The sequence below is a fragment of the Callithrix jacchus genome, chromosome 8 (assembly GCF_049354715.1).
Source record: "Callithrix jacchus isolate 240 chromosome 8, calJac240_pri, whole genome shotgun sequence".
NCBI classification, from domain to species: Eukaryota; Metazoa; Chordata; class Mammalia; order Primates; family Cebidae; genus Callithrix; species Callithrix jacchus.
In genome coordinates, this window is record NC_133509.1 from 93,969,087 (window position 1) to 93,991,542 (window position 22,456).

At 37.2% G+C, this 22,456-nt stretch overlaps 1 protein-coding gene and 1 long non-coding RNA gene across 9 annotated transcripts in view; one reads left to right on the top strand and one right to left on the bottom strand.

The window, feature by feature from the left end:
- The window catches only part of DAAM1 (dishevelled associated activator of morphogenesis 1), a 189,645-nt gene that overhangs the window by 81,734 nt on the left and 85,455 nt on the right, over positions 1 to 22,456 (top strand). The gene's annotated exons all lie outside the window — the stretch shown is intronic.
- LOC118144956 (uncharacterized) overlaps positions 1 to 22,456 on the bottom strand; it is a 61,784-nt gene that overhangs the window by 10,325 nt on the left and 29,003 nt on the right. The window contains exon 2 of the long non-coding RNA XR_004729931.3: positions 6,482 to 6,567. This is a non-coding gene — a long non-coding RNA (uncharacterized LOC118144956). The remainder of the gene's footprint in view (positions 1 to 6,481; positions 6,568 to 22,456) is intronic.

The window sequence follows — 22,456 nt, forward strand, 5'->3', positions numbered from 1 at the left end:
CAGAGCAAGTCTGTCTATCTCTCTCAGCAAGTCTCTCTCTCTCTCTCTTTCTATATATATATATACACACACACATATATACATATGTCTGTATATATGTATATATATGTGTGTGTGTGTGTCCCAAAGAGACCTGAATAGTATGGGCCTACTTAGCTTTTAGCTACAATTTAAAATCTGACCATTTAACTTAATCCTTATACTACCATGTGCAAATTATACAAAGTCAATATAGTATACTGACATTCTCATTCTCTCTATATATGGGGCTCTCTCTCTCTCTCTCTCTCAACATATATATGTATATATACACGTATATGTATATATACGTGTATATATACATATATATATGGGTCTCTATACATGTGTGGTGTGTGTGTGTGTGTACACACACACACACACCACATATGTACATGAAGATCTTCATTTGACAGTGGCATTTTTTGGTAACTTGATGTCATAGGAAAATGCTCAGAACAGTATGGGGATATGCAGTATTTCACAAAGAAAAGTGGGAATGTAGACATGGGCTTAAATGTGTGCAGTGCTAAAATTCCTATGGAGTAAATGTAAACTGCTGCCAAGATAGAGTCCATTTAAAGGTGACAGAAAATGATCGCAAATCCAGGACTCGATCAGTTATTTTGACCCTGAGAACAACTGATGGTTTATGATATAGGCTGATGTTGACATAAATGGTTTTGCTTGTTGATATCTGCTGTACTTCTGAATAGAATGTTGCTTCGTCCCTAAAACATTAGGGTTGACAGTGAACGTTATACAATGCTTTGTACTAGTTGAGGTCCCATCTGGTTAGAGACAATAAGATGGTCAAAATAATTTCTTAAGTTTCCTTTTAATCCTCTGATTCACTAAACACATCCAGTAAAGCTTAAGGAATAGCCATAAAACCATTTTATTCTTTATAGTTCTCAATTTATATTTTATCTTACCAAGATCACTCCAAGTGTTCTTTTCTACAGGCTGTTAAATTTGGACATTGACTTTATATGAAATATTTTGTTACCCTTTCAATTATCATTTATTTCTGGATGCTTCTTATATCTTAATATTAGATCAAGGGAACTGAAATGAGAGGGCATGAAGAAATGGAGGAAAGAAACATGAAAACTTTCTTTGTTTTTAAATAGAAATACTATACTATAAAACCATATCTGAATTAATAATACTGTTGACAAAATGGCTATGGATCCTCTTGGTCCTGATGATTTTCATTAAAATGAGTCCCAAAGAGACCCTGAATAGTATGGGCCTACTTAGCTTTTGTCTGCAATTTAAAATCTGACCATTTAACTTAGTCCCTATACTACCATGTGCAAATTATACAAAGTCATTCCCATTCCTCATATAAGCCAATATAGGTGTCAAAAGGTTAGAGAAATAATCTGATCTTTGAAAGTGGTGTGGTTTTGGTAAGCTTTTAAACATAATTTTAAAAATGTGTTTTAGTAATGGCTAGAAGGATCTGGTAGTTTGTACAATTAACTGTACATAAGAGTATATCTTGACGCTCTGGGAGTAATCTAGTCACCATCATTTTCTCTCGGAAAACATATGTGACATGGCCTTTGGGAGGTAATTGCTCAATACCATGGATGGTGTTTTTCAGGTTTGAACTGTCCTTGAATATTGTTACTCACTGTGTCTGGAATCCTCCCCACCCCAACCTTCAATTCCCAAAATTCCTCTGGAATTTCACGCTGTTCTTGGTGCGTGTTACAGGAGCTCAGTAACCAGCTCCATCTTTTAGTTATGATTTTCTGGCTTATGGATGAAGAGCTAGAATTTTTTGTCTTTGGCAAAACAGATTCCTAAACAAGTTGCAGTATTCTTTCTTTTTTACATGAATTTGCTGGAAGATCTGAAAGCTGCTAGCTGCTTATTTCATTACTCAGTGCAGTATTTAAGAACTAAATTAAACCAAATAACTGAAAACTCAGAATATATATATATATATGACATGTATATATATTTGATATATATTAATGCTATATATATAATACATATGCATTGTTTTCAGAAAAGATGGGCATTTCTTGGATGTAGAAGGAAAAGTCAGTCTTTTGCCATCTTTTCAACAATCAAATAGTTTGAGTTTTTTCTCATATGAATAACTCTTTATGTTAAATTCACTATATATATGCACCTTCAGAGAGCAGAGTGTCTCAGGCATTATATCTGACTTTCTCACACTCAGGATCCTGGAGGCCTAGGGCAGTGCTTGGTCCAGAGTAGGTGCTCAATGAATGTGTGTGGCCTGGATGAATGGACGCATAACTGATTACTGTAGCAAAACACATGAGATGCACAGTAAGTATTTGAGTGAATGCAGGTGTGCATGAATTAATAACTACTGAATCCTGTAGCAGTTGGGTTTTTAATATTCTCATAGTGGTAATAAGTTTGGGCTGATTCTTTACTCTGCCTGTACCCTCTCCACCTGTCATTCTCTTTTACTCTTTCTTCTCATTAAAACATTACTTACTATGGAGACACCAAAGTGGCTGGCATGAAAGGGAGCAGATTAAAAGGATAAGGGTGATAATCTTTAAGAAATATTTTTTCTCCTTAAAAGTCTCTCTACTGTATATTACATGGTAAAATATATAGCTCCAATGTGGGACCAGTTATCGTGCTAGATTGTCTTTTGACCCAAGTAAAACTTTAAAGTGTCAGATGAGCAACCAGACAAGACTCTTGAGGGCATGGGAGGGGCCTGGGCCTGTAAGAACAGTGCTGGTGCTGTTGAAGGAGGTGGCTATGTGTGGAACTTGGCTTCATGGTTTGTTGCCCACAGGGCCTTTGGGTGCCTTTCTTCCTTGTCTGTCACTTTACAGCTGGTGCTGTGTCCCCAGAGATGAAGTACTTCCATTCAATTAGGAAAACACTGTTTAGAAATTCTCTTTTACAGGAACAGCAGATACTGGGGGCTATCAGAGGGTGAAGGGTGGGAGGAGGGAGAGGATCAGGAAAAAATAACTATTGGGTGGGTACTAGGTTTAATACCTAGGTGACAAAATAATCTGTACAACAAACCCCTGTAACACAAGTTTACCTATACAGCAAATCTGCACATGTACCCCTGAACTTAAAAAAAAAAAAGTATTAAGACTTGTCAACTGAATTTGTACTAGATTAGCAGTATAAATACTGAAAATTTTGGTAGATATTGGGAGATTATTCTAATACGTTTAGAAGAAAGTTTATTTTTGATTACCAGAAAACTGCTGGTGATGCAGACTATTAAAACTTAAAGTCACTCTAATGAGTTTCTAGTTGAACAGTAATAAAGCCGAATAAAAAGCCTATGTATTTAGCTGCAGACTTTGTCTAGCAAACTGAATACAGTTTGCATTGCTTGCTATTGAGAGAAAAAAGGAAATGGTGTAAAACTCTTAACCATTGGTGGTAAGAAACAAATTATTTACATTAGTCAGCCTTTGCTTGCAGTGTTTCTGACTTATTTTTATATATCAAATGAAAACATGTCTGTCAGACACAGAGAATATTACTGTGTAGGTGGTGGTGAGTCATTGTGGTATTTCATGTAATGACTAAGAATACTGGCAGAAATTTTAGAGGCTGAAAACCTTCAAGGTTTGTTCTGTGTTTACCAATCCCTTTTAGGGCTTAAAGCTCTCTCTTGTTTTCCATTTCTATTTCTTCTGACTGGTTAGGAGCAGGTAATAATTCACTGAATGCACCTCTATTTAATCTGACAAAAATTTTATCTAGCTTTCAGATATCTAACGACCATCATACTAAAATATTATTCTTAGGGTCATTGTGGTTAAATTTTAAGTGCTTCACTGGCAATTCATGACTCCCAGATGAGATGGCCATTTGCTGTAATAGGGCTGGATGTTTATATGTTTAATGAATTATTATAGCTTAATAGTACAGTTTCTCCATACATTTTATAAAAATGTTTTGTTTGTTTGGTGCCAAAGCATCACTCTGCAGTCTGCCATGAGCTTCTTCCCCTTGATGTTGTACTTATCACATGTCATGTGACTTGAGGTCACAGCCTCTTCCCCTTGATAATGTACTATCAACCATGTCATGTGCCTTGAGGTCTGATCAGGTGCCTCTCCAGGACCTTAACTTATTTCTAGTAGTGTTGAGTTGCAGGGTGGGAGGAGAGGGTTAAACTCAGAAAAGGCACTGCTAATGTTGAGGGTATCCTTGAGATGAACTGGAGGCTTGCAGCCTGCTGGGCTTGTGGGAAACCTTTATGGGTGGAGTTAGGATAGGTGAATTTGGGCCTGTTTGTTCTGGACAAATATCTGAGGTACCTAATTTGAAAAATAAAAGTTAGACTTGTTTAAGAAAATGGTTGGTAGTTCTGTGAGCTCTATATGTTGAGTCAGTTGGACAGGTACCTTATCAAGGACCAGTAAAAAGCAAAACAAAAGAAAACAAAAAACAAAATCCCCAAACACAACCACGTACAAATAGTGAGATGATTGGCAGACTAACCTCAAGGGCCTATCTTTGCTTCTTTCTCTCATTTTTCTTAGTTCCCGTCCCCCTATTCCACCACCTCCAGCATTATTTGAATGTCCTCAGATCTTTTCTAAATATATATATTTGTGTGTATGTAAAGAGTTAGTTAACTCATTAGAAATAGAAATCCTAATTTCTTAGTGACTTCTCTTATTGGCCAAAAACTTTCATGGTATCTCTTTGAAATCTATTGATTAGGTAGATTTTCAAATAATAAATGCTTTAGATATTGCTTTGAAGGTTTTATAAATGATCCCATATCCCAGTTTAGCTAAAATCTCTGAAAAGAGCTTTTTGTTCCAAAGTGTTCGACTTATTCAAGACCCTTATTGTATATTATTTCAAAATTCTTTCCCTTGCTTTATCTAGAAAATCAGTCAGTTTCCTTAGATTGATTTGTACTGTGCCAATTGTTTTCTGATTTATGTAGATTTTTCTATAGAACTGCCTGCTTATTCCACAGTGTGGAATTGGTGAGGTTTTTTTGTACAGAATCTCTTAGAGGTGGGGCTTAATAATACACTTGTTACAGATAAAGCCTAGAACTCTAGTTCCCACAGCTGGGCTTCCCTCAGAGGTCCTTTCTTCTTAAAAATAATAAAAAATATTTTCTCCAAAATATTATAAATATGTGAAATATATACATGTATAAAAGTATAATTAATATCATCTCCAAGAAGAAAAGCCTTTTAATCTGTTGGTTTTAGGTTTTGAGAAAAGGAAACTTTCTCTGGAAAAGCATGATGCTTGATGCAAAAGTTTCTCCTTTTATCACTCATTAAATCATTTTCCTTTGACTTTTAAAACTCTATCCAATAGAGAATAACATGAGAAAAAAATTCTGTGACCAGTGAAAGGAGCTAGGCCACCCAAGTCTAAAATGTATTAAAATCTAGATTCTAGAATCAACTAGGGTGCTTCCTGGAGTTTGAGTAATATTATCTGTTTGTAATCATAGTGAAAAACTTGGCTGTTAACTCATAGACAATCTGGTACTTCAGTCCTCCCTTTTCAGCAGGAGATATGGTCCCCTCTCTCGTGAATGCCTGAAACCACAGATAGTACTGAACTCGATATATACTATGTTTTTTTCCTATACATACATATCTTCGTTATAATTTAATTTATAATAAACTAGGCATAGTAAGGGATTAACAACAATAATAAAATAGGTCAATTATAACAATAGGTTCTGATAAAAGTTGTGGTCTCCGTCTCCTCCTCTCTCTTAGAATATCTTATTGTACTGTCCCTTCTTTTGGTGATGATATGAAATGATAAAATGCCGGTGTGATCAGATGAAGTGAGGTGAGTAACATAGGCACCTCGAGTTAGTGTTAGCCTACTACTGACCTTGAGATGAAATGTCAGGAGGAGGATCATCTGCTGCTGGTGAACCTGGATTATTGAACCATGAGGATGCTGATGGTTAGATATTCATGACTAATGAGCGAGGAATGTATATAGCCTGAATATGCTGGACAGAGGGTGATTCATATCCTGCACAGAACTAAGTGAGATTTCCTCAAAATACCCAGAATGACATGCAATTTAAAACTTGTGAATTTTTTATTTCTGGAATTTATTTTTTTTTAGAATTCTTAATATTTACTTCTGGACCACAGTTGGATGGGGGTAACTGAAATGGCAGAAAGCAAATGCACAATTCAGAGAATAAGAGGGTAGTACTGTACTCTTCTGTAGTGCCAGTATTAGGGGGAAAAACAAAATATTGAAAAGGTTCTTAGGGATTTCTTGTTAATATTAGCATGTCACTTAATTACTAAGGGACCTTGGGGGAAACATTGCCTGTCGCTTGGCCTAAATGGAATACACACTAATAGGATTTATGTAACTATCAAAGAAAGTATAAGGATATTTTAAGGAAACAATCTTTGATTTTAAAGGAATGCTGTATTTGAAGTTGTAACATTTCCCAGATTCAGTTACTTACTTTAAAGAGGTACACAGTTTTCTTTCCTTCTTCTTCATACACTTCTTTCCAATCAGTTTCTCTTTTAAACCAGCTCCTTGGTGTATCTAATGTTCAAACAGAATTGTCTTTTCTTACTATGTATACAAGACTATATTTTCTATATTTTGTCTACATAGAATTTTTTGTTTGTTTTCCTGGGGCTCCAACAAGCAGGCTAGATCTTTTTTTTTTTTTTTGACAGCTTGATTGAGGGATAATTTATATGTCATAGAATTTACCTCTTGTAATTGTACAGTTTAAGTTTTAATAAATGTTTAAGTTGTTAACCATCACTGCCACGGTTTAGAACGCCTCCAGCACCCCATCTCCCCTTGTGCCCATTTGCAGTCATGCCTGCTTTTGCCTCTAGCCCCAGACAATCATCTGCTTTCTGCCTCCATAGATTGACTTTTCCTAAGAAGTTCATATAAAGAGATACTATTGAGATAGAGTGTTACCAATTGCTTTATTTTTCATGAATGCTTCCTTTAGTATTTAATTACCAAAATGAAGAAATCTTTTGAAATATTATTTTGAAGTAATTTGAAGTATGATTTCAAATTGTTTTATATTCAATTATTTTTTCCTTCTCCCATCAACTGTGCTTTTATTGCCCTTCTTGCCCAGCATCCTATCTAAATGAATATGCATAGTTAGAAGAGAAAAGGCAAAAACAATCCAGCTGTTCTGTAACTAAAGAAATACTGTGTGTTATCCAGAAGTAGGGTCTGTGATAGGGACTGTAGATTCAAACATAGAAGCTAAAACTGAAACTGTACAGCTTCCAGAAGTCACCATACAAATTTTCTTACCTGTGATTCACAAAATTTCTTAGAGAAGATTTAGTTACTATATTTTAAAAATTGACAAATTAGACTTCATTAAAATTTTAAAAACACGTGGTGATCAAAATACATCATTAACAAAATGAGAAGGCAAGCCACAAGCTAGGAGAAATATTCTCAATATATACCTTTGACAAAGGACATGTTTCTAGAATATATAAAGAACTCCTTTAAATCAGTAAAAATAAGACAACTCAATAAAAATGGGCAAAAGATTTGAACAGATATTCCACAAAAGAACATGTATGAATGGCCAGTAAATATATGAAAAGTTATATTCGGCACCAGCTGTCATCAGGAAAATGTAAACTAAAACTACATTGAGATCATATTTAACAGAAACTAGAAGAGCTAAAATTAAAAGAAAAAAATAGCTCCAAATGTTGATGGGAATGTGGAGTAATTGGAACTGCCATGTGTTGCTGACAGGAGTGTAAGATTGGTACCACTAGATTCAAAGGTGTGAAGTGTTACAGCCACTTCAGTGTATAGCTTTGCCAAAATGAAAAACTGTATACTCCTGTATATTTCACTGTATGTACATTTTACCTCAAATAATAGGCTTTAATTTTTAAAATGCATTGGGCATGTGCCATGGCTCAGTCCTGTAATCCCAGCACTTTGGGAGGCTGAGGCTGGAGGATGACTTGAGTGTAGGAGGTCAAGCCTACAGTGAGCTGTGATCACACCACTGCACTCCAGCCTGGATAACAGAGAGACTCTATCTCTAAACAATAAAATTATCAAATAATCATCACTATATCTTACAATATCTCTTCCCTTCCTCCCTTCCAGCTTCCCCGTCTTCTCTACTTTCTTCACACCTTCCCTTTTTTTTTTTTTTTTTTTTTCATTTCTGCTATGTCAGATTACTTTAGGTACTGGCAACTAATACAAGGATGAATAGAACAAATTGAGTTCACGTCTGTTGGGAATGAGTTCCCAATGGGAGTCAGACATACCAGTAACATAGCTCTAGCAATGTGATAAATGCCACAAAGCACAGAGGAGCTGCTCATCCCCAGAAAGCCAGGATAGGCTACCTGGAGGGAATAGCTAATGCCTTGTAAAAGCTTGTATGAATAGGATTGCTCTTAGACATGGTGGGAAGGGCTCTTTGGAAAAGGAGAACAGCATGTGCAGACTTTCACAAGTTGGCACTTTGTAGTCAGAGGTAGTAGTTTTAAGTGCCATCATTTTTTCTAAGAAAAAGGGAATGCATTATTATTTTTTTTTCATTTTCTCTCCTCTCCCTTTTCCCCCTGTTCCCTGTTTCCCATTAGCTTTTTAGAATGCAAATATAACCTGTCACCTCCCCCTCAACAGACATTTCCTGCAGGACAAGTTCTTACTCTCTGTCTGAAGACAGATTTCTCTGCTAGAGTTGACAGTCAACTTGCAGACCAAAACGTACCTCTATGGAACATTCACCTCTAGGGAATAGCCTCAGAGCTTCCAACCTCTGGGGGTTGCCTCAGGACTTTCATCTACCAGGAGGGCTTATTGAAAGCATGCCAGCTTGGCCACTTTTACAACTTATTTCTGCTCAGAAAGGCATGAACTCAATTGTTCGGTAGATAAGACACCAGGCTAGCAGGGGGCCCCCCCTTGCCCTTACTCACTACCCCCCTTACCTTATAAAAGTGTTCTGCTCCGAAGGTGAAGTGGCATATTTAATGACAGGATATTTTGTGCCCCTTCCCCAAGCTAGTTTTGGAGTAAATTCATTTGCCTTGTATCAGACCTCACTCTTATTAATAATTAGACTTTGCATGCAGTGAGCAACTAAGAATCTGCTTTTCGGATACACTAGAAGGTGCTGCTGTTAGAGAGGAGGAGGGCAGGTGGGGAGGTGGAAGGTCAGCAAAAGCCATGTCATGAAGGGCCTTTACCTGCTAAGGAATTTGGACTTTATCTTGAAAAGAATGGGAACCTGTAAAGCTTTCTATCATCTTGTCTTCCTAACTAGATTATAAATTCCTTGAAATCAGGGTCTGTTATTCATCTTTGTATTCTTTGTAATGTCTGGCCCCGGTCCTGGAATGGGTAGGACAGTGAGTAAGTGTTGATTGATCTCGTAAGGCTGTGATAGTCTCTTAGAGGCTTGCATGCTTGATTCAGCCATATTAAGAAAATAGAATGAGCAGAGATACTTTTGGAATGGAGGGGTAGGTGTCTTCCACTTATATGCTGGTCATTGTGCCTAGGCTCTCTCAGTTATTATCTAATTTAATCTGTGTCACTCTTCCTCACTCAGAATCCACCTATCCAGATTGCTCTTAGCATAAAGAATTAAGTTCACAGTGGCTTTTGAGGCTGCTCTTCATTGTCTGCATTGCTTTCTACCTCTGTACTTCCTATTTACCTCTAAGCTCTGTACACTTCCTAGGGAAAGCTTTCATTATGCCATCTTTCCCCATAACAAGTGGGCTATCAGAACTCAACTTATTGTGTAACATGTTCCCTCCTAATGGAATTTTCTGTAAAAATCCCTCATTGCTTCCCTGATTGATTGTTCATTGTGTTGATCATTCTTGAGTTAGTGTGACTATTTGATTTCCCCTCCACCTGTGTGAGGACTGAGCTCCATGTTCCCTTTGTGATCCCTGCACCAATGCCTGGCATTAAATAGATAGATACTCAAAAACATTTTTTTAATGGATCTTCAAGATGACTATCAGCAATATGTGATCATTCTGTCTTCAGAAGAAATTGAAGTTCAGAGGCTGAGTCACTCGTGCAAGGTTACATAAGCTGAAAAGCCAGAACTCAGGGATATCTGACAACAAACCCCCCACTCGTTTTGCATAGAGACACTCACTAGATGAATGAATTTTTATGTTTGTATCAGTGTCGTGATTTTATGTACCCGTGTTGACAGAATGACCAGTGTAGTGGTTAGGAACACAGGCTGTGTAAACAGACAGTCTAGACTCAAGTTCTTCCTCTACTGTTTACCAGCTTTGTTGCCTTGAGCAAGATACTTAATCCTCTCTGACTCAGTTTTCTGGAAAATAGTACAATTATATGACCTACTTTGTAGGATTGTTGTAGGATACAGTATATTAATTAATATAAAAGACTATTAAGAACATAGAAACTGCTCAATAATTGTTCGGTATTACTGTTAGCAGTATCCATTTATTCCTTTCCATTTTCCTACTGTAATCCAAAATTATTTGCAGAGACACTACAGTATTTATCTTTTTGCTCAATGAAAATTATCTTCTTGTATGAAATCACCTGCCCCTAGTTCCTAGTTCATCTGTGTTATTTCAATTCAGAATTGGTCATTTCTGCATCTCAGTAGAAGCAGAAGTTATCTACCTGTAACAGCAAAACAGTAATATTAAAACCCTTTGCTTTGAATTTCTAGGTTTTAGGAATCATACATTTCTTCACACCTCTGCTCAGTTAACAAAAACTGTGCTGTAGTGTAGTAAAGGATACACTATTAATAGTACCATTCTCTTTCACACAAACCAAACGTTCCCCCAGACTAAGCAACTTACTATTGAGCTGTTTAAATACTTGACCTGACTGTTGAGAAGTGATTTATGTCACCATTATTTTCCCATTCATCAATAGGTAAGCACAGGTATGAATAACAGGAAATTAAAAAGGAAGAAAAATAATTACTTCACCTATATAATAGTTGTATGCCAAAATTCTAACATTTTTGACGTGTTCCCTCATAGTGGAATTTTCTGTAAAAATCCCTCATTACTTCCCTGGTTGTTCATTGTGTTGAAATTCGTAATAGCTAGTTTTTGTGGTTAGGGTGTAATACTGTCTGTGTGTGTTTTTAGTGACATAACTGTTTACCTTGCTCTTGAAAGTAGCAACTGATTTATGTTTAAATGATGAAATAACAACAGTACAGTTGCCACCTCTGTGTCAGGCATTACTGCATGCTTAGTTGATTTTGACAATCCTCACAACAGCTTTGCAGGAGAAATGATGTACCTATCCTGAAGATGAGGACATAGAGGCTTAAAAAGATCATGAAGTTCCCAAGGGAACTAGCATATTTTAGGCCATGGCTAGGCATTGAGGGTGTGGGTGTTAACAAGTTATGGCATAAGGTGATAACTAGGAGCAAGCCTGGCAAAGTCAGTTGGGGTTATAAATGGAAGATTTCAAAGGCAGACTGAGGAGTGGAGAATTAATTTTGTAGGCAATGTGGAACTAATAAAGCATTTTGAACTGGGAGCTCAAAACAGCACAGGTGCTCCATTTTTAAGGCAGTAGTTCTAAAATGTGGTCTTAGGATCAGCAGCAACATCTGGGAAGTTACTGAAAATGCAAATTCTGGTACCTTCTCCTCCCTGTTCAATCCTAAATGCTTGATGATACGTGATTTAAGGAGCCTGCCTGGTGATTCTGATGCTTGCTCCTGTTTGAAAACCACTTCTTTAGGAGAAATCTGTCCATGTTTAGTAGGAAAGATTGGAAAGACAAAGAGGTGGAACACTGGGAGGCTATAGCCAGAAGCCAAGGAGAGGTTATTAGGACATAAGTGTTGGTGGTTTCAGTGAGAATGAAACAAAGGGAAAATCAAAGGGGGAAAAAATGAGGTTTTTCAAAGAAGAAAAAACAGGACTTGATGGCTGAATGGAGGTAGGAATATAAGATGTGAAGTCAATATCCTAAGCCCTCATGTCCATGAGCATAATAGAACTGCAGATATATGCAAGAGCCAGTCAGAGAGGAACTTTTTAAATATTCCTTGGAGATCTGAATCTTACTATGTTTAATGTACATATTTTGTTGAAATGGCTAAAATGTCAGATGCAGATTTTCAGAATCTGGATGGCAAGGAAGCTCATTTGGATATGAGAGAAGGTTAAAACCCAATCCAAAGAAAACAGGAAAATGATCCTGGAGTTGAAACATGAAATAACTATTTTTATGAAAGAACCAAACTGAACTTCTGGAAATGGAAAAAGTACTACCGGAATTTGAAAATACAATTGGAAGCATTAACAACAGAACAGACCAATTTTAGGAAGGAATCTCAGAGTTTGAAGACCATGCCTTCAAAGTAACATAGGCAGACAAAAATAAAAATAAATGAAAGAATGTACAAAAGGAACAAAACCTCCAAAAGATATGGGATTATGTGAAGAGGCCAAATCTATCTTGCATTTAAGAAAGAAAAGGGAGATCAAGCAACTTATAAAATCTATTAGAGGATATAGTCAACAAAAAATTCCCCAGTCTCACTAGAAATTAACCTGCAAATTCAAGAATTTCAGAGAACTCCTATGAGAACTCCTATGCAAGATAACCATCCCTAAGACACATGGTCATCAGATTCTCCAAGGTCAATACAAAAGAAAAAATCTTAAAGGCAACTAAAGAGAAGGGGAAGGTCACTTACAAAGGGAACCCTATCAGGCTAACAGTGGACCTTTCAGCAGAATCCTTATAAGCCAGAAGATTTGGGGACTATTTTCAGTATCCTTAAAATAAATTCCAACCAAGAATTTCATATTCTGCCAAAGTAAGCTTCATAAAGTGAAGGAGAAACAAAATCCTTTTCAGACAAGTAAATGCTAAGGGAACTTATCAGACCTGCCTTATAAGAGCTCCTAAAGGGAGTGCTAAATATGGACATGAAAGAATAATACCTGCCATGAAAATGAAGTCTACATACATGCATGCAATCAAGTCTACATAACCAGCTAACAGTACAATGAAAAGATCAAATTCTCACATATTAATATGGATTCTGAATGTAAACAGGCTAAATGTCTCACTCAAAAGGCATGGAGTAGCAAATTGGATAAGGAAGCAAGACCCAACTGTCTACTGCCTTCAAGAGACCCATCTCACAAGTAATGGTGCTGATAGGCTCAAAGTAAAAGGATGGATAATGATAGGTCAGCCACAGTGGCTCACGCCTGTAATCCCAGCACTTTGGGAGGCCAAGGCGGGCAGATCACAAGGTCAAGAGATCGAGACCATCCTGACCAATATAGTGAAACCTTGTCTCTACTGAAAAAATACAAAACTTAGCTGGGTGTGGTGGTGCGTACCTGTAGTCCCAGCTACTCAGGAGGCTGAGGCAGGTGAATTGCTTGAACCCAGGAGGTGGAGGTTGCAGTGAGCCAGGATCGTGCCACTGTACTCCAGCCTGGCACCTGGTGACAGAGCAAGACTCTGTCTCTTATTAAAAAAAAAAAAAAGGATGGATAAACATATGTTGGGAAAATGGAAAACAGAAGAGTGTTGGCTATTCTTGTATCTGATAAAATAGATTTTAAACCAACAATTATTAAAAAAGACAAAGGGAAGAAGGGCATTACATAATGACAAAGGGCCCAATCCAACAAGAAGACTTAACTATCCTAAATATATACACACCCAACATTGGAGCAACCAGATTCATAAAACAAGATTTTAGAGACCTACAAAGAGATTTAGAGGACCAAACAATAATACTGATCATCAAGGCAGAAAACTAACAAAGATACTCTGTTCTTAAACTCAACACTTCTGTTGTTGCTGGGTGGCATGTTCTGTAGATGTCTACTTGTCCAACAATTGGACATAGTAGACATCTACAGAACATGCCACCCAGCAACAACAGAATATACATTCTTCTTGTCTGCACAGGGCACATACTCTTAGATCAGCCACATGTTCAGCCATAAAACAAGTCTCAGCAAGTTCAGAAAAATAAAAATCATCGCAATCACACTCTTGGGCCACAGTGGAATAAAAATGGAAATCAATACCAAGAAAATCTATCAAAACCATAAAATCACATGGTAATTAAACAATCTGCTTCTGAAAGACTTTTGGGTAAATAGTGAAATTAAGGCAAAAATATAAAAATCCTTGAAATTAATGAAGACAGAGACAAAACACACCAGAAGTCTTGGGACTGAGCTAAAGCAGTGTTAAGAAGAAAGTCTGTTGTGCTAAATGCCAACATCAAAAAGTTAGATCTCAAATTAACAACCTAATGTTGCACCTACAGGAACTAGAAATACAAGAGCAAGCCAACTCCACAGCTAGCAGAAGAAAAGTAATAATCAAAATCAGAGCTAAACTGAATGAAACTGAGATGTGAAAATTCATACAAAAAATCAACAAAACCAAAAATTGATTTTGGAAAGATTAAACAAGATTTATAGACTGCTAGCTAGATTAATACAGGAAAAAGGAGAGAATATTCAAATAAACACAATCAGAAATGACAAAAGTAACATTACAACTGGCTCCATAGGAACAAACAAACAAAATCCTTAGAGACTGTTATGAACACCTCTGTGCATACAAACAAGGTGTTCAAGAAATGGATAAATTCCTGGAAACACACAGCCTCCCAAGATTAAACCAGGAAGAAATTTAAATCCTGAACAGACTAGTAATGGTTCTATCTAGCTATGAAACTAGATAGATTCATAGCTGAACTCTACCAGATATATGAAGAAGAGCTAGTACCAATCCTACAGAAATTAATCCAAAAAATCAAGGAGGAGGGACTCCTCCCTAACTCTCTGAAACCAGCATCATCCTAATACCAAAGATTGTCAGAGACACAATGAAAGAAGAAAACTTCAGGCTAATATCCCTGATGAATATAGATGCAAAAATCATCAACAGATTACTAGCAAACCATATTCAGCAGCACATCAAAAAGTTAATTCACCACAATCAAGTAGGCTTTATTCCTGGGATGCAAAGTTGGCTTAACGTATGCCAATCATGTTTCATTGGCTTAAACATGATTTACCACATAAACAATGATTCACCACATAAACAGAAGAATAAAAACCATACAGTTATCTCTATAGATGCAGAAGAGCCTTTGATAAAATTCAGCATCCCTTCATGTTAAAAACCGTCAATAAATTAGGCACCAAAGAAACACACCTCAAGATAGCAAGAGCCATCTATGACAAGCCCATAGCCAACGTCATACTGAATGGACAAAAACTGGAAGCCTTCCCTTGGAGAACTGGAATAAGACAAGAATGCCCATTCTCACCACTGCTATGCAACATGGTACTGGAATTGCTATCTAGAACAAATAAGAGAAATTAAAGGCATCAAAATAAGAGAGGAAGTCAAACTATCTATCTTTATGATATGTTTCTATACCTAGAAAACCTCATGGACTCTGCCGGAAGGTTTCTAGAACTGATAAACAGCTTTAGTACAGTTACAGGATGCAAAACCAATGTGAAAAAACCAGTAGCATTTCTATACACCAATAACATTCAAGCTCAGACCTACATAAAGAACACAATTCCATTTACAATAGCTTCAAAAAGAATGAAATACCTAGGATTACAGCTTATCAAGAAAATGAAAGATCTCAACAGTGAGAATTATACTATAGAAAAAAATCAGAGCCAACACAAACAAGTAGAAAAACATTCCATGCTCATGGTTGGGAAGAATCAGTATTATTAAAATGACCATACTGCCCAAAGCAATTTACAGGGTCAGTGCTATTCCTGTCAAACTGCCAATGTCATTTTTCACAGAATTAGAAAAAAGTAACCTAAAATTCATCTAGAACAAAAAGGAGCATAGACCATCAAAGCAATCCTAAGCAAAAAGAACAAAGCCAGAGACATTGCACCACCCAACTTCAAACTATACAGCAAGGGTACAGTAACCAAAACATCATGGTACTGTTATAAAAACAGACACATAAAACAATGGAACAGCATAGAGAACCCAGAAATAAAACTACACACCTACAACCACCTGATCTCAAATCAAGTTGACAATAACAAACAGTAGAGAAAGAACATCCTATTCAATAAATGGTGCTGGGATAACTGGCTAGCTATAGGCAGAAGATTGAAACTGGACCCTTTCCTTTCACTTAAGTAAAAATGAACTCAGGATTGATTAAAGACTTAACTGTAAGACCTAAAACAATAAAAAACCCTAGAGGAAAACCTAGGAAATACCATTCTCTGCATCAGCTTTGGCAAAAAATTTCTGACAAAGACTCTAAAAGAAATGAGAACAAAAACAAAAATTGACAAGTGGGACCTGATTAAACAGCTTCTGCACAGGAAAAGAAACTATCAAGAGAGTAGACATCCTACAGAATTAGAGAAAATATTTGCAAACTATGCATCTGACAAATTTATAAAATCCAGAATCTGTAAGAAACTTAAATCAGCAAGCAAAAGACAACCCAATGAAAAAAATGGACAGAAGACATTAAGAGACACTTCTCAAAAGAAGACAGGCATGCAGCCAATATGAAAAAATGATTATCACTGTATTAGTCTGTTTTCACACTGCTGTAAACAACTACCTGAGACTGAGTAATTTACTAAGAAAAGAGGTTTAATTGACTCACAGTTCAGCAGGCTTAACAGGAAGTGTGACTGGGAGGCCTCAGGAAACTTACAATCATGGCAGAAGGGGAAGCAAGCACATTTTTGTAAGGTTGCAGGAGAGATAGAGAGTGAAGGGGACAGTACCACACACCTTTAAACCATCAGATCTAATAGGAACTCACTCTCTCATCACAAGAATAGTGAGGGGGAATCCACCCCCATGATCCAGTTACCTCGCAGCAGGCCCCTCCCCTGACACAGTTGAGATTACAATTTGACATGAGATTTGGGTGGGGATGCAGAGCCACATCATATGAATCACTAATCATTAGAGAAATGCAAATCAAACCCATAATGGGATATCATACCAGTTAGAATGGGTATTATTTGAATGTCAAAGAATAACAGATGCTGGTGAGGTCACAGAGAAAAGGGAGCAGTTATACACTGCTGGTAAGAATGTAAATGAGTTCAGCTACTGTGGAAAGTAGTGTGACGATTTCTCAAAGAACTTAAAAAGGAACTAGCATTCGACCCAGAAATCCCACTATTGGTTAAATAAAAAAAGCAAACTAAATTGTTCTCCTAAGAAGACATAATGCACTTTTTTTTTTTTTGAGACGGAGTTTCGCTCTTTTCACCCAGGCTGGAGTGCAATGGCGCGATCTCGGCTCACCGCAACCTCCGCCTCCTGGGTTCAGGCAATTCTCCTGCCTCAGCCTCCTGAGTAGCTGGGATTACAGGCATGCGCCACCATGCCTAGCTAATTTTTTGTATTTTTAGTAGAGACGGGGTTTCACCATGTTGACCAGAATGGTCTCGATCTCTTGACCTCGTGATCTACCTGCTTCGGCCTCCCAAAGTGCTGGGGTTACAGGCTTGAGCCACCACGCCCAGCCGAAGACATATGCACTTATATGTTCATTGCAGCACTGTTCACAATAGCAAAGGCATGGAATCAACCAAGATGTTTATCAACAGTGGACTGGATCAAGGAAATGTGATATATAGAAGTAGATTTAGATATAGATATGTATACACACACACCATGGAATATTATGCAAGCATAAAAAGAACAAGATCACATCCTTTGCAGCAGCACATATGCTGCCAAAGGCCACCATCCTTAGTGAACCAGCCCAGGAACAGAAAACTAAATATCACATGTTCTCACTTATAAGTAGGAGCTAAACTTTTTGAAGACACATTGGACCCAAAGATGGGAACAATAGAAACTGGGGACTTGAATAGAAAAGGTGGTGGGGGTGGTGGCAGAAATGTTACCTTTCAGGTACTATGCTCACTACCTCTCTGATGAGATCATTTGTACACAAAGCCTCCATGACATGGAAGTCACCTATGTAACAAATCTGCACATGTATCCCTGGACCTAAAGTAAAAGTAGAAAAAAAAAAAAGTTTGTGGATTAAGTTCTTGTTAAACACCAATAACTTTTTTCTAAGCACTTCATATTCATTATTCCATTATTGTTATCCATTAGTTACTAACAATTATAAATTGCTGCATTGCTACTTTGTGTAATTGCCCTGTGCCACTCTCCTGGGAGCATCTTTCCTTTAGGGTTCAGTCTAAGCAGTACACCACTATAAAGTTGACGTTTCCAAACACTGATCCACTGATCTGACAATATATATATATATACATATATATATATATATATATATATACATATATATATATATATATATATACATATTTTTTTTTAATTGCACTTTAGGTTGTGGGACACATGTGCAGAACATGCAGGATTGTTGCATAGGTACATACATGGCAGTGTGGTTTGCTCCCTCCGTCCCCCCCATCACCTATATCTGGCATTTCTTCCCATGTTATCCCATGCACCCTATCCCCTGCTCTCCATGCCCTATTCCCCCCAACAGACCCCAGCGTGTGATGCTTCCCTCCCTGTGTCCATGTATTCTCATTGCTAAACACCCACCTACGATTGAGAACATCTGGTGTTTGATTTTCTGTTCTTGTGTCAGTTTGCTGAGAATGATGGTTTCGAGGTTCATCCATGTCCCTACAAAGGACAAAAACTCATCATTGTTTATGAGTGCATAGTATTCCATGGTGTATATGTGCCACATTTTCCTTGTCCAGTCTATCATTGATGGGCGTTTGGGTTGGTTCCAGGTCTTAGTTGTTGTAAGCAATGCCACAATGACATACGTATGCATATGTCTTTATAATGGAATGATTTAATATCCTTTGGATATATACCCAGTAATGGGATTGCTGGGTCAAATGGAATTTCTATTTCTAGGTCCTTGAGGAATCACCACACTGTCTTCCACAGTGGTTGAACTAATTTATACTCCTACCAACAGTGTAAAAGTGTTCCTATTTCTCCACATCCTCTCCAGCATCTGTTGTCTCCAGATTTTTTAATGATCGCCATTCTAACTGGCGTGAGATGGCATCTCAATATAATTTTTATTTGCATTTCTCTAATGACGAGTGATGATGAGAATTTTTTAATATGTTTGTTGGCCTCATAGATGTCTTCTTTTGAAAAGTGTCTGTTGATATCCATCACCCACTTTTGAATGGGTTTGCTTTTGTTTTCTTGTAAATCTGTTTTAGTTCTTTGTAGATTCTGGATATTAGCCCTTTCTCAGATGGGTAGATTGCAAAAAATTTTTCCCATTCTATTGGTTGCCAGTTCACTCTAATGATTGTTTCTTTTGATGTACAGAAGCTCTGGAGTTTAATTAGATCCCATTTGTCTGTTTTGACTTTTGTTGCCAATGCTTTTGGTGTTTTATTCAAGAAGTCCTTGCCTATGCCTATGTCCTGAATGGTTTTGCCTAGATTTTCTTCTAGGGTTTTTATGGTGTTAGGTCTTATGTTTAAATCTTTAACCCATCTGGAGTTAATTTTAGTGTAAGGTGTCAGGAATGGGTCCAGTTTCTGCTTTCCGCACATGGGTAGCCAGTTTTCCCAACACCATTTATTAAACAGGGAATGCTTTCCCCATTGCTTGTTTTTGTCTGGTTTGTCAAAGATCAGATGGTTGTAGATGTGTGGCATTGCCTAAGAGGCCTCTGTTCTGTTCCATTGGTCTTTATCTCTGTTTTAGTACCAGTACCATGCTGTTTTGATTACTGTAGCCTTAGAGTATAGTTTGAAGTCAGGTAGTGTGATGCCTCCAGCTTTGTTCTTTTTGCTTAGGATTGTCTTGGCTATGCAGGCTCTCTTTTGGTTCCATATGAAGTTTAAGGTGGTTTTTTTCCAGTTCTGTGAAGAGTCTTAGGTAGCTTGATGGGGATAGCATTGAATCTATAAATTACTTTGGGCAGTATGGCCATTTTCATGATATTGATTATTCCTAACCATGAGCATGGAATGTTTCTCCATCTGTTTGTGTCCTCTCTCATTTCCTTGAGCAGGGATTTGTAGTTCTCCTTGAAGAGATCTTTTACCTCCTTTGTTAGTTGTATTCCTAGGTATTTTATTCTCTTTGTAGCAATTGTGAACAGCAGTTTGTTCTTGATTTGGCTCTCTTTAAGTCTGCTATTGGTGTATAGGTATTTTTGTGATTCTGCACATAGATTTTGTATCTTGAGACTTTGTTGAAGTTGCTTATCAGTTTCAGGAGAGATTTGAGATTTGGGGCTGAAATGATGGGATCTTCTAAATATACAATCGTGTTGTATGTAAAAAGAGACAATTTGCCTTCGTTCTTTCCTAATTGAATGCCATTTATTTCCTTTTCTTGCCTGATTGCTCTGGCTAGAAATTCCAATACTATATTGAATAGGAGTGGTAAGAGAGGGCATCCTTGTCTAGTGCCAGTTTTTAAAAGGAATGCTTCCAGTTTTTGCCCATTCAGTATTATATTGGCTGTGGGTTTGTCATAAATTGCTTTTATTATTTTGAGATACATTCCATCGATACCTAGTTTATTGAGAGTTTTTAGCATAAAGGGCTGTTGAATTTCTCAAAGGCCTTCTCTGCATCTATTGAGATAATCATGTGGTTTTTGTCTTTGGTTCTGTTTATGTGGTGAATTATGTTAAAGACTTACCTATGTTGAACCAGCCTTGCATCCCCAGGATGAAGCCTATTTGATCGTGATGGATAAGCTTTTTCATGTGCTGTTGCAATCAGTTTGCCAATTTTTATTGAAGATTTTTGCATCTATATTCATCAAGGATATTGGCCTGAAGTTTTCTTTTTTTGTTGAGTCTCTGCCAGGTTTTGGTATCAGGATGATAATGATTTCATAAAATGATTTGGGAAGGGTTCCTCTTTTTAGATTGTTTGGAATAGTTTCAGAAGGAGGGGTACCACCTCTTCTTTGTATGTCTGATAGAATTCGGCTGTGAACCCATCTGGACCTGGGCTTTTTTTGGTTAGTATGCTGCTAATTACTGCCTCAACTTCAGCCCTTTTTATTGGTCTATTCAGGGTTTCAGCTTCTTCCTGGTTTGGGCTTGGGAGGGTGCAAGTGTCCAGGAATTTATCCATTTCTTCCAAGTTTACTGGTTTATGTGCATAGAGGTGTTCGTAGTAATCTCTGATGGTAGTTTGTATTTCTGTGTTATCAGTGGTGATATCCCCTTTATTGTTTTTTATTGTATCTATTTGATTCTTCTCTCTTTTCTTTTTTATTAATCTGGCTAGTGGTCTGTATATTTTGTTGATCTTTTCAAAAAACCAGCTCCTGAGTTTATTGATTTTTTTGAAGGGTTTTTTGTATCTCTGTCTCCTTCATTTCTGCTCTGATCTTAGTTATTTGTTGTCTTCTGCTAGCTTTTGAGTTTTTCTGATCTCACTCCTCTAGCTTTTTTAATTTTAATGAGAGGATGTCGATTTTAGATCTTTCAGTGCTTCTCATGTGGGCATTTATTGCTATAAATTTCCCTCTAGACACTGCTTTAAATGTGTCCCAGAGATTCTGGTACATTGTGTCTTTGTTCTCGTTGGTTTCAAAGAACATCTTTATTTCTGCCTTCATTTCATTATTAATCCAGTCAACATTCAAGAACCAGTTGTTCAGTTTCCATGAAGTTATGCAGTTCTAAGTTATTTCCTTAATCCTTAGTTCTAATTTGATTGCCCTGTGGTCCGAGAGACTGTTTTTTATGATTTCTGTTCTTTTGCATTTGCTGAGGAGTGATTTACTTCCAATTATGTGGTCAGTTTTACAGTAGGTGCAATGTAGTGCTGAGAAGAATGTATATTCTATGGATTTGGGGTGGAGAGTTCTGTAGATGTCTGTTAGGTTTGCTTGGTCCAGATCTGAGTTAAAGTCCTGTATATCCTTGTTAATTTTTTGTCTTGTTGATCTGACAAATATTGACAGTGGAGTGTTAAAGTCTCCCTCTATTATTGTGTGGGAGTCTAAGTCTGTTTGTAGGTCATTAAGAACTTGCTATATATATCTGGGTGCTCCTGTATTGGGTGCATATATATTTAGGATTGTTAGCTCTTCTTATTGCACTGATCCTTTTACCATTACGTAATGCCCTTTTTTGTCTCTTTTGATCTTTGTTGGTTTAAAGTCTGTTTTATCAGAGACTAGGACTGCAACACCTGCTTCTTTTTGCTCTCCATTTTCTTGGTAAATCTTCCTCCATCCCTTTATTTTTCGTCTGTGTATGTCCTTACACATGAGATGGGTTTCCTGGATATAGCACACTGATGGGTTTTGACTTTTTATCCAATTTGTCAGTCTGTGTCTTTTGATTGGGGCATTTAGCCCCTTTACATTTAAGGTTAATATTGTTATGTGTGAATTTGATCCTGCCATTTTGATGCTA